The sequence below is a fragment of the Haemaphysalis longicornis genome, unplaced genomic scaffold (genome assembly GCF_048455015.1).
Source record: "Haemaphysalis longicornis isolate Haplotype H1 unplaced genomic scaffold, Haemaphysalis longicornis Haplotype H1 scaffold_15, whole genome shotgun sequence".
NCBI classification, from domain to species: Eukaryota; Metazoa; Arthropoda; class Arachnida; order Ixodida; family Ixodidae; genus Haemaphysalis; species Haemaphysalis longicornis.
Window position 1 is genome coordinate 1,145,784 of NW_027526257.1, and position 13,682 is coordinate 1,159,465.

The following is a 13,682-nucleotide window of genomic DNA, read 5'->3' on the forward strand; positions in this document are numbered from 1 at the left end:
TTATGTCCTCATGTGATGCAACTGGACTTCGCAAGCTAAACGACCAGGTTCTATTCAACCCCCGTCCCCTCCAAACCGTCGGCGTGAAACGGTTTTCTTTTTCTTCGATGCTCTCGGACATCTAGTTGCGAGCGTTACCGCACGACATTGTTCTCCAGTATCCCCGCACGAGCGTTGCTTAAACGTTTACATTGCAATCCAGCTCACCTGCCGAAGTGTCGACATACGTAGACTGTCTTCTGAAGTTCTTCAGCACCGTACTGGAGATCCTTGAAAAGGGTGACTTTAACGATCACAGAGGACGGGATATCATGCACGAATATGAGACAAACAAGAACTTCTGCCTTAGAGACTACAAGCCCACATTGTGTTTTCTGTACAGGAATTCGGTGACGTCCAGAGACGCATGCGCAATCTAGAAGTGGGAAGGTCATATTACGGAGCCTTTTTCTACGGATATACGCTTGGAGAAGAAAATGCAAATTTTATCGAAGAAGATACGATGTACTTGCTGCACGCTGAAATTCCACCGACCACGTGACTATCGTTGGAAGATTATCTTCAATGCGTGTAACATGTATATAGCCCTAAAAAAAGCAATGAACGGAATGTTTGTACTGAAGGAAGTCTGAACACACGCACGACTGTCTGAGCATCAGTCGAAAATTAATCAAGAGTTGAGCATAAAAGTGTCTACGTTCTGCTGCAAACTTTTCGAGTATGTACAGTAAGCGACAACGCCTGCCGGTACGTCAGAAGCATATTCGACAGTGGCAGCCAGCGAACGTTCGTGACCAAAGAACTTTGCGAACAACACAAGTTGAAATAGATCAAAATCATCGATTTTTCTCTGAACACATTCGCCAAGGCCAAAAGTCAATCAATCGTGAGGCGTCGGATTGTCGAGCGTGAACTGAAAAGCCAATTTTCCAACACCGAAGTTGTGCTGAGCGCCACAGTAATTCCCCACATCTACCAGGACATTTAGGGCTCGACGATGGATTCGCTCGTCGGTCTGGCTTGTAGTTTTTACGAGTGTCATCAGTGAGCGTGCTTGCATCTTTATCCGTTGTGACGAGGGGCCGTTTGTGTAACCACGAGCATGGTTCTCGCATGCTTTTACCGATTTTAAACGTAGCACGCTTGGTCAATGTTGCCCACAAGGCATGGGCAACTAATAGCTAAAATAATAGCGTCTTAAGGATAATTTTATAGCACCTTTATATTATTTATAGCAACTAAAATTACTAGGGCCATAAGCTAGATCACACTAACTGAAGGGCAATCAGTCAATCGCCCAACTCGATTCAGTGCATCATTAAAAATTTGTTCGATTCAAACCCTGCCGTAACCGGCATGTAGTAAGTGAAACGATCCTGTCCAATCCCCCAAGTGGGTAGGCGCCACAAACTGCGCAGGAGGCCGCCTGGTTCTTGCTGCGGTAGGAAACTAAACATCCCCCTCGCGAGGGGCACGATCAAATGAAGAGCATTTCCGGGGGCGCACGACGTTAAGTAGTTTGCGTTACGTTAATGTTGTTGCACTTGTTGCTGTCGGTTGTTGTATTGTAATTAAATTAGGAGACGTTATTACGCGGTGACGTGACATCATTTATTAGCAGGTGGGTATGATTATTGTGTGCGCTGTGGGAAGAGCACCATGTACCTCGCGTTCTGCCCACAGGTAGTGAATGCGTTGTATCAGCAGCTTCTTGACGTAGTTTGAATGAGCCAAGGATATAAGGTGCGTTCGTAGCCCTCCATTCTGTGTCGGCTTTGTGGCGCAGTGGGTAGAGCACCATGTACCTTGCGTTGCGCCCGCATTGTCGTGGGGTCGAAACTAGGTGCCGGTAAGTGTTATTTTTTTTTATATAGTGTAGTGGGAGGGGTGCGGACTACGATGGACAACTAGAACGGGTGACGTCGTGAGTTAAAGAAATGTTCTGCATTTAAAAGAACGATGTGTTCTAATGAATTCGCAAAAACACAATTTTATCATGCTGTGAAGTACAGCAAACAAAGCAACAATACTACATATGATGAAATTTATAAACAAAATACCAACAAACGGGAGAAATTATAATAGAAAATTAGAAAAAATTACGCTTCAAACGTTACCTAACAGTTCAAGAGTAATTATTTCTTTTTTAAATCAACAGGTAGGTATTTCCGAAATTCTGTTTCATGTCAAGAAAACTTGCGACTCTCCGAAGAAGGCATTTGCTACAAAACCGCATCTATTTACAATTTATGGCAAGTTGTGTTTTTGTGATTGCAACTTTAAGTTCTGTCAGGACATTCGCTTATCCTAGTTCTCTGTTTTACTGGTATTTATAGACCTAGTTTTGGCCTCAACTGATTGTCAGCCGGGACTAGCTTGAACGCTGAATGATGCCCAATGTTCAGAAAATTTTTACCTACCCTTGCTGATGTTGAGCAGTTTCGCGTGACTCCTGAAGAACCGTGCTGGTCATAAGCGAGGAGCATTGACGTCACACGGGGCACAGAACGTTGCTCGTTGCTCGGGGTCTCTCGCACACCCAATGCGCCTAGCGTCATCCCCTACCTCACTTCCGCACGTCGCGGCCGGGTCCACTTGATGATGATGTGAGGGGTGGCCGGGCGTACACCCGGTGGCTCGTGCGTCGGAGCAACACCGGCTTGCGCATGTGGAACCAGCTTAGTTCTATCTCAATTGGTGACGCTGCGGCGGAGCCACTCGGTAAATATACACGTCACATAATGCGTATATTTGAGTGTGTCATTGAAGCAGCAGTAAGTACGATAATCAAGCGAATGCTAGACAACCAGGAAAGCCAAGAACAAGCAGCTGAACTTTAGCTCACGCTCCGTATAACCTGTCATACCAGAGCCTAGCCACTGCTAATTTTTAATGGTACCGAAGAAAAGTAAGAGTGGGATTAGTGAAAACATGTGTTTAATTTTTTTCGGTTTTACTGTATTGTAGTACGAAAACCCCAGTTTCAGAAAATATTGGAGGTTTGCGATCAAGCAAAAGCTTTGTTTTATAAAATGACTGCTTTTGTGAAATTTTGTTTCGAGGTAGTTGTGCCTACAACGTTTCGGTAATTTATATACGCGGCTAATTGGACATTGGACATGCTCTTTTTGTCCTTTTTTGTAATAGGTTATCTGAGTGTGCTAGCGTACCAGACACAGAAGAGATTCTTACAGGTGCCTTCAACATCTCTACTACAGCGAGGCTTGCACGAGAACATACTGAGAGGATATTGTGCTCGTTTACACTTTCTGCATCATGATTGCCGCAATTTAGCGTGTATTTCAGCCCAACTCTTCTGTTTTAAGGTCGGATATAACGATTTTGTTTTTATTGAAATTCAGTTAATACGGTTTAAACAAGACTAATGAATTAACGTATTCCAAACTGCGTTACATTTGAACATTATATTTTTTTTATTCGGGAGCCTAAAGATGTATAGTATGGTCGTCGGTTTATATATCCATATTTCGTCAAAATATTTGTACCACCAGTTATGTAAAATTATAAAAGAAGGGGACGGGGAAGGGTGGGTTGGGGAACATGATTTAAAACAAGTAGAACTGTAGACTGCGGCCCACACTAACTCCATTCTGTTTTACTATGACCATTACGAAGTTTATTACGATTGTTTTTTTTTCATGGGCTTCGCTCGAACTGAATATTGCAATAATTTTATAGCTAAGATATTATTACAAGAAGGGAGACGAAGACGTGGCTCACAGCGCAAGATATTGTCCTAGAGGAAGAAGAAGCTGGGCACCGCACGGGTCCGGTGCCGGTGCTGTCATGGCCGTTGCCATAATCTTGAAAATAGAGTGCTTAGCTCTCAACCATCGTTCGCCCCATTTCTCCAGCCACCACGTAACTACAGTAGACAAATTCTTGAAAAGTTCTGAAGTTTTCAAGAATGTTTCAGTAGGCTTTCCTTTACGAAAATTAAATTGCGCATCCTCCTAATTTTTGTTGCGAAAATATATCTGGAATTACGTGAGAAGAATCCGTAATTTATCCCGAAACACTGCAGTCCGAGCAATGAAATTGTAAATGTCAGTAAGTATTGGGGCAATTAATTATAGGACATGCTTACCAGGTTTTCCTTGAGTATTCCCTATATTTATTGATTTGTATTTTATGTTTTCAAATGTCCGTATGCATTGGAATCACCAGTAGCATCCAAAATTACGCTTCGAAGTCGTACCAGAAATAGGTGTTTCGAGAGCCAGAGGATTTGCCAGCTGTTATAATACTCTCTGATACGTACCTGATAAACTAATCAGCAAGAACACATCTAGACAGTTCATGGCTATTCGGGAACATGGTTTGTACGGTTTGTTTTTTCCTATAGAGTCGATCAATATTATCTAGGCAGTGTCTGGGTCTTTTAACAAAAATGTCTTGTAACAACTGCTTGTAATATATTGCCTTGCGTTGTCTTAGTTGATCATTTTTTGTTTTGTGCTTTTTTAATGCTTCCAACCGCAATACAAACTTTGTTTTAAGAAACACATAGTGTAGTTCATTTTGTATTCGTTTTTTTAATGTTCCCTCATAATATAAGGATTCCATGTCGTCTCATTACTCGTATAGATTCCAAAGAGAAGTGGGGTGTATACATTTTAACAAATGAAGCTGGGAACTCTAAATAAGATTTGAATATGGTATTTCATACGGGAGAGGGCAAATATAAGCGACAATGTCTGACCTAACAATTCAAGCGTTTTAGCGCAACACAAGTTCTATAAAATATTATTTACGTTGAAAATTTCTGGGTTTAGTTTTAACATGATAAAGCATAAATAGTGGACAATGGCGACTTCTATCTCATGTAGTCGTGCCGCAGTGGGACACAGGCGTACGGCCATTGGTAATTACGAGATCGGGGCAACTTGAAGTGGTGTGCCAGTGACATGTTTTAAGGTATTATCAACTTTAAAAATTTGCGGGTTTTATCCCCAGCCCTTAACGAGCACCCATTACACTATCGTCTCCTATACTTAGGTTCACATCTTTAAACAAATTACGGGAAAAATCATTTTACAAAACTAACCCAGGAAATTTTCAATAACACTGTAGGAAATAGCTTGTTGCCATTTGGGGACAATATACTCCACATATAATTTCTGTATTAGATCTCAAAGTCAGCATTTCATATTCCCCGTTCGCTGCTTAGAACTCGGATCTAAATCGTCAGTTCTTTTAGTGTCGAATGAAACAATTCATTTAGGCAGAATCGACTAGGTTTCGAGATAAATTATTTTATGTCAAGTTACTCTATTCACCTAATTTAGTCTAACTATTCTTTACTATTATCACAAATCAATATTTATTTTAAATAATTCTTTTCCTCCTGAATCTACCATAAATAAGGTGTATCCAGATCAATGTATAATAAATAACTTTTAGTTCCATCTTGCTACACACCCCCATCCATCCCGAATATATAATAATTTTGGCAATTACTACTCCTGCCTTATATACCGCTGTCATGCTTAGGATTGCTCATGGAATTCACGGTTTTTTGTGACGTTCGTGTCGTTGCCGGAGTCAATCAGGGACGTACTCCATGTCATATAAGGCCTTATAAAGGAGCAGCCTCCAAAAATGAGCACAAAATACTGGTCTGTTGTATCTTTGTGACAGATTCTCTTTATCGACTCAAGGGATTTGAGAATACGAAAATATCGAAGCATATTGTCAAAACAAAAAGTTATTACACAAAATAATAAAATTTTGCAGCTGCGAAAAGCAAATACGCCCATTTGTTCGAGATTTCGGCGCACGTTAAAGATCTCCAAGAGGTCAAAATTAATCCGGAGCCCTCCAGTACAGCGCGCCTCATCACCTGAGGTGCGTCGGCGCGTGAAACCGTACAATCAATCAAATCACTCAAAATATTGCAGCGACAATTTTTGAGACAATTTACTGCGCGCACATCACAACGTGGTATCCGATGTCTCATGCCGAGGGCACGATCAGCAAGGTTGTTACCCGCCTTATTACTGATGCTACATACAGGCGAGCATGCAAAGCAAGCGTGAATCTATGTATTCAAATTTCTAGTTTTTCGTTTGTTGTATAAATTGTTTTCATTCAATTTGTTTACATAATATGTTAAACACAGTCAGCAGAATAATCTATGCAAATTTGAATGAAATAAAAGGTGTAATGAGAATTTGAAAGTTTTCATAAATATTTATTGCTAAACATATTGTTAATATTGCTCTTACAAAACATTTTAACAATCTTTTTTAGTAATGATGCCTTTGTGTAACTGCTTAGTGAATATATTTACAGAAAGTGTCGACTAGAGCATCCGTTTGCTGTTGCATTAAAAGTTAGTATGAACTAGCTACGTTTGTGGCCGCTAAAAATGTTAGTAAGCTTCAGGAATAACGCACTACCCATAGCGTTTATAGCAACTTTTGAGAACATAGCATATATCCATAACAACCAAGAAACCTTAGCTTTCAGTAACGGAGGTATTTCGACGGACGATAAAGGAACCAAAAAAATAGGTCCATCGCTTTTTTCGTATAGGTTGAATATTGCTCCGTATATGGCCGCGAACCGGGCCTTCTCTTTGTACACTTTTGTTTTTACAATACTGCAGCATACGGTGTGTTATCGTTGATTGTTGTAGGGCTTAACGCGCCGACGCGACGGATGAGGCGCGCCATAGTGTAGGTCTCCGGAATAATTTTGAGCCCCGGGGGATTCTTAACACGTACCGAAATCTCGTACACATGGGCGTATTTGCTTTTCACCTCCATCAGAAAAGTGGCCCCCGATATTGCGTGCGGCTGTTGAATTTCTAGTTTCGTGAACTGAAATGAAGCGTGACAAACCAAAGTTTGTAGTTAGCTAATTATAGCCCATACGTTACTATATCGGTGTTTTTTATAACGAGGTTCAACCTTACAGATGACTAGACTAACTCTAGCTCAGTGTTAACGGAACTCCAATCCGCTACACCATGCCCGCTTCGCAACATGCAGAAACAGCAGTCTTTCCTGATATTGACAGAAACTGCCAAAATGTGTATCCTTACTGACTAGCCAGAGACCCTGTTAAATATTAGTCACCATTATTACTGATGATTGGACTAACGTTAGCTTAATACGGGTGGAACTCCAAACTGCTACCCTACGATTATTTCGCAATACAAAGCAACAGCTGTATGACCGCTGCCACCCACTGACTAGCCTGAGCCACTGTTATTAATCCCTATTAATAAAAACAGACGAATGGACGTAACTCTAGCGATGGCCATGTCAGAATTGACTTCAGTGGACAATAGCGGTTGGACCAGTTGTATAAAAATAAAGACCGACTGCTCTCAATAAATGAATTGTAAGGCAGCCATTAAAGGTACCCAGCAAAGCCTTTTGTAAATGTTACAAAAGGCCTGTATTGTCGCGTAGCTCCAATAGAACGATGCAATTCCGTTGGAATTATTGATCTACATTCAGCTATAGCTGCGCCAGAAGCAATTAAATGCAACCCTCTCCCTTCCCGATGGATTCCTCCTTCCTCTCTGCTTCTTTCAAAGCAGCTGGAAACACTGGGAATAGCCATGCGACATCGCGACGCTGGACTTCTGTTCTTTGCTAGCAACATTCCTGCGCCTAGGCACGCATCCATCACTGCGGGCATGATTCCGTATCACTGTGGACGGAAGTCAGGAAGTTCCGGTGACGTCACCAACAAACAAAACACCAAAATAAAACAAAAGCTTCGCCATAAAGAAACTTTGCAACCAAGGTTTATGTGCGAATCTAAAATGTAACTGATTAAATACTTTTCAATGAATAAAACCCTCCTTTCTGCGAGTACCTTCAGAGATCGTTTACGCGTGTTGCGCCATGTTTTAATAAACACCGAAAAGCGGGTTTCGTACACGCAGATTTTCCCGCCATTTTCTTTCTTGCGGAGCAACCATGGTTGCCAGACCAGAAATGCCCTCGTTCCATTTCTTGGGGCTGTCAGCAAAATATCGCCGAAGGTTAAGGTTCAGCGTTGAGAAGTGCGCTACTTGGAATGCGTTTAGAACAGTTCCCAGACAGCTTATCGAACGCCTTTTTAACAAAAAATGCCTGTTTTATAGAACCACCTACGTGCCTTTTATCTGAAGTGTGATTTTACGGCTGTTATTGTTTTTTCGGTATTTATTTGGTTTAACTGGCCATCGCATTAACTTAATCTGCAGTTAGCTTGGTTCTACATTGTCTCTAGCTTAAATTACGTACCAGAACCTGCCTATAACGCAGTTTTCCTTGCTAGGGGTGGGTGGAGCCATTTCGTTTTTTTTACCAGACGCCAGCGCCGTCTGTGAAGCGACCGGCGAAACCGCCGCGCTTGGCTATTAGGTGGTCCGTTCTTTCCGTGCGTCTGCTGTGTACACGTGCATTACCGAGTTAACCGCAGTGCTTTCGCTTTACGTTAGCGGTTGCAGTGCTTGTGTGTGAGTGTTCTGTTTGGTTTTCACCACCTGTAGATGGAGTTTAGGTCCTAATTTGCTGCCAGAGCGGAAAATGCCGACCCCGGCTGCAGCGAGCAGCAGTAGCACAGGTGGTGGTGGAGCGGGTGGTGCTCTGCAGTTCCGAGATGCAAACGCTGCCGGTATGGCACCGACTTACATAGAAATTGATATCGGGCTGTAAATGCGCGTTTTCAATGTCCCCATGCTTGTTATGTTCACCGATTAGTCATGTTTACGGACGCGCGGACATCGAATGCCGAGCACGCACAGCATGTGGGTCACGCTGATCCGCGCTCCCGATGAACTTTCGACGAGGCGATTCCCGGGCTGTTGACATTGCAATGCAATATATTCTTTCTCAACTACAGGTATGACGGTTACTGACGAAACTAAATTGCCTGAGCGGTAAAATTACACGACCGCACAACCAGACATTACTATTCGTAGGTTGAACAGAAGGATTGGTTGATCATGATTGGCCTAACTCCGCGCAGCGCATCTGGCCTGTCGCTCGGAGCCTCCCTTTGTGGACCTCTGCTTGTACCACAAATGCTCTACGCGATCAGCCGTAACTGTTTTGTAATTTAGTATCTAAGACTCCGTGACAACGCAAAAGAATTAGAAGCTTTTTCTTTGTGTTGTCCACAGTTTGAGCTATTCTCCAAATGAAACATTCACGTATCTCGCGCTGCGTTTCCACATTGGGCTGCCTGCTTATCGTGCTATCCACCCGCGGTGTGCTACGGAGAACGTTATATATTCATATCGTTTGGCAGTCTAATGCGTATGACTGAAAAAAAGTAAAAGAACGCCCTGAATTTAAAAGTTAGATTAGAGGAAAAGGGGATTGTTTAATGGCAATCGGGTATAATTTCCAAACAATATATTGCATTTTAAATTGACAACAATAAACGAGAAGTTACTCTAATGTTGTATTTTATCGTCGCAGGGGAAAGATGCCCAGGTGGTAAAAATTAATCCGCAGCGCTCCACTACGGCGCGCATCATCACCTATGAAGCGTCGAGGCGTTAAACACCATAATCAATCAATCAATCAATCAATCAATTATTCAATCAATCAATCAATCAATGTTGTATAATATAAAGGATAACCTTAATCTAACATTTCGGGGAGTTCCGTTCCCTTTCGCAGCTTTGCGTGTGATAAATGGATTTTGCTCCGTTTGCTCGCTGTCCACGCGCACCCAACGAACGCTATGGTTTTTCGTTGGTACGAAGTCGTTGCAATCGATCAACGGTGTCCAATGATATCTCAACTCGGTGTCCGTTGGGAAGCGGTGCAGCAAAAACACGTCGCAACCACACTGCATTTTCTACAGGGTGTGTCGTGCAGATGCGTGCTCTCGGCGGCTTTTTCTCGCTTTCTCTGGTTTTTCGATAACCCACCACCCCACTGTGCTGGCCAAGCGAAGTTTGCGGATTGAACGACACCTCAGCATTGGCTAAAACAGTTTAAAGGTCCGAAGTAACTAAGCACACGGTGCGAAACACTCCTGAACTACGTAGCGGAGCACACCACGCCGAGCGATGTTAACAGCCCAGAGCGCACAGTCAACGTTGGTCCGCCGGAAGTGGAAGGCGCGCGGGCCGTGTTTCAGATCATGTTTATTTTATCCCATGTTTTATTTTTTTCGTCTTTATTGATTGTACTCAAGCTTGTATGGCCCCTTTGTTTATATTTTATAATTTGCCCCAATAGTAGCAACCCTAACCCCATTCGCAATATTTCTTAAATGTGTATAAGTGTATTTAGGTTTTGTTGCCAAATATTTTCCTTGTGTCATGGTTCATCATTACGTGATCCGTATTCTTGTCATCCCCCAACTTTTCTATTCACGTGGTTTGCGTCTGTCTCCTACTGTGAGCATGTGTTCACATTTTTTGAAATATGGAAAAACATTTCTCATGAACTTTGAAAACATTAGTACTATATGAATGAATGGGGGGGGGGGTGAAAGTGAGGCCCCGACGGAGGTGGGAGCCACAAGCACTGATTCTGTTTAGTAGCCGCCGTCCACTCTATCCCGAATCGCCCGAGACAACTACTGCGTGACCAAAGCTATCACTTTGGCATAACTCAGTCAGTCGGCGCAATTGTGCGGTGCATTAGAACCATCTTACTTCGCTCCTCCAGCCCTAAAAACATCTTGAAATGGTAGACTAAGGGCAACCAAAATCAGTTTGGAGGGAACAAGTTCACAAGAACAAGAGGCGCTATCGCTTTGTTTACCCTTGTATTTAAGCATCCGAATATTCTATGAAGGCGCAGTTATGACTAGGCGCATGGCGGCGAGAGCACCATAAATAGAGATATCGCTTTAAAAAAAGAACACGTGGCCCGAGCCAAGAATTTTAAATTGGATCCAAAACTTTTCTTAAGTGGAGAGGTTGAGAAAAACATTTTCGATAAAACGGCTTCAATAAAATGTCCTTCGATCAACGGCTTTGGATAAAAAGGCGTTCGGTGAAACGCCGTTCGATAAATTGTCAGGACACCATAATATAACCGTTCCCAGACAGTTTATCGAAAGCTGTATAATTAAACGCCAATTCAACAAAAAAATGCCCATTTTATCGGATGCCGTTTGATCGATTGCCATTTTTGCCAAATCGAATGCCATCGAATGCCTGCCACGTCCGTTTTATTGAAAGTGTGATTTTGTTTTCACTCTCACTTGCAGTGTTATATTGTTTTACTGGCCTTCGCATTAACGGGGGTGAGACAACCCAAACAGATCTCGGAGCAGTTTTTGGAGCAGCAACAGTTTGATTTTGGAGAAAAATAATGTTGATTTGGAGCAGTTAGGGACATTTTAGGTCATCTTGTGAGCTTAAACAATTATTATTTCAGCAATTTGAAGGGTCAAGTAGTAATTTCAATCTGTTTTAAATACACAGAACACTGACACAGCCCTACGTGAAAGAGTCTTTCAAGAGTATCACAAAGTACTAGCTGCACTACCTTTTTACTAACTGGTGATATTGTGTTGCGGCTGTACGCAACACTGACAACAAAACTTCCGTTAACCTTATCACATTTAAGGCCTCAGCAATTGTGGCGTCCTTTTTACCGTTTTAATGCTAGAATTAATATTTTTATAATCCCGGGCTCCGTTGTAGGAACGAGTGTATTCAGCGCAACCCTTGGGCAACTTCGAGATAACAGTTTCATATCCCAACCAGCCTACCGTTTCAGCCCCCGGGCGCACGTTCACCCCATAGTCTTTTGAGTAGCGTTACTGTTTAGCAACCAGCATTTTGGCATCAAATTTCACTTTGCATTAATTAATTATTATTATTCGCAGGCCATGGCAACCATGCAGTCCTGCAGCTATAAGGAGCTGCCTGAAGACGTCGCGGCGCTGCAGCACAACCTGCAACCTTCGTGTCGACCGTTCCATCCCCGAGGCTCGCGATCGCACTTCGAAACACAGCAACACCTCAGCAGTTTATGACAACGCAACGAGCCAAAAAGTTCACTTCACAAACCCCGATTACAGACGCACGCACCGCGTTCCGCACTCAAGGACAAACCACGCCGAAGTCGTAGGCCCCAAATTGTAATGAACTTTTTTGAGAGCCACGCTACTTCCCGTGTTCTGGCGCCAATCTCAAACCTTATCCCCTCGTTAACGTCACTGTTCATAGCCACAACAGATAGAATAAATACACTGTAACCCTGGTGATAGCGTAAACAAAAGGGGCAAAATATCGGCGATACGCCCTGAATTACGCAGTAGCAGCCGGATCAGGCGGGGCGGCCATGTTTGTTTTCACAGCGATGACCAATCGGGAAGGCCGTTTCACCGAACCCGGACGGAAAGCCAATCGCGTTTTAGAAGCTACCGTTTGCTTTGTTTGAGTCTTTCTATTTGTGCCGTTTATGCGTTTGCGATTCAACGACGAGAAAAGTGGTGACCAAGATGCGGGACGCTTTCGTTTAAGTCGAAATTGACATGAGCATCACAATCCCTGCCTTTCAGGCTCTTCTGGAGCAGTTTGGCGCAATTTTCGAAATTTTGATGCGTTTGCAGCAGCCTGGCGCAGAAAAATTGAATTGTGTCAAAAAGGCACAATATGCGCAGCTGTCTCATCCCTGCATTACCCAAATCTGCAGCGAGTTTCATTCAACATTGCCGCCGCCGTGCTTTATCTGCAAGAACGGACATATGAGTGTTGACGCGTCTTTACCGGCTTTTCGTTGTTTTCGGCCACGTTTATTTTTATGGCTTTTTTAAATTTTTTCCTGTAAACTGCAGCTCTGAAGCGTGTAAATTCCGAGTTCCTGTTTTACATTAGCCAGGTGGCCTAGACCTAGGAATGCTGAAATTAAAGGAGGCTTTTACTTCATGTCCAATCGGACAGAGCAGCTCTGATTTTATTGATTTTTGGGTTTAAAGCGCCGAAGCAACACATGAGCTATGAGGCGCACCGTAGCTAGAGCACCGTATGAATTTTGACTACCTGGGGATCGTTGACTCGCGCCAAAACCTTGACTTACTTGGGTTATCGCTTTTTGTATTCGTCTGCAAACCGGCCACCACGGCCGATATCGAACCTCGCCAAGAAGTGTCGGAATGACGTAAACAGACGCGGCCAAATGGTTATTTACGAGCCGATACAAAAACAGAGTACGAAAAACTGAGAGCAAAACAAGGCACTATACTCTACAATGATGTGGTAGCCTGCGGATAAGATCGGGGACTAGAGGGAAACGGAGATTTGTTATAACAGCTTTACCTGAGCAATGAGCAGACCAAAAAACTTGTGGAGAGAAATTTCGCAAGGCGCAAAAACATCAAACGCACCCAGGAAATAAATGGCTGCTACTTTAAGCACAAATTTTGCTAAACACGAACTACCGGTTGTCGAGACAAGCTTTTTAAATACAAATTATAGAGGAAAGCAAAAAATGTACTGCAAATTTTCTTACATGAAAAGGTTGAGAAAATCATTTTCGATAACACACCCGCCCATAAAAGGCGTTTGATAAAACGGCGTTCGATAAGCTGCCCGGACACTGCTCATAACAAAATTCTGTTATAAATATTATGAACTCGATGGTTTACTCAATGACACAAAACAACTCTTTACTTGGAACGTGGGATTGGCACGCTTATATTAAAGGGTTCACTTTTTCTGCAAAGCATAGTAGATGGTT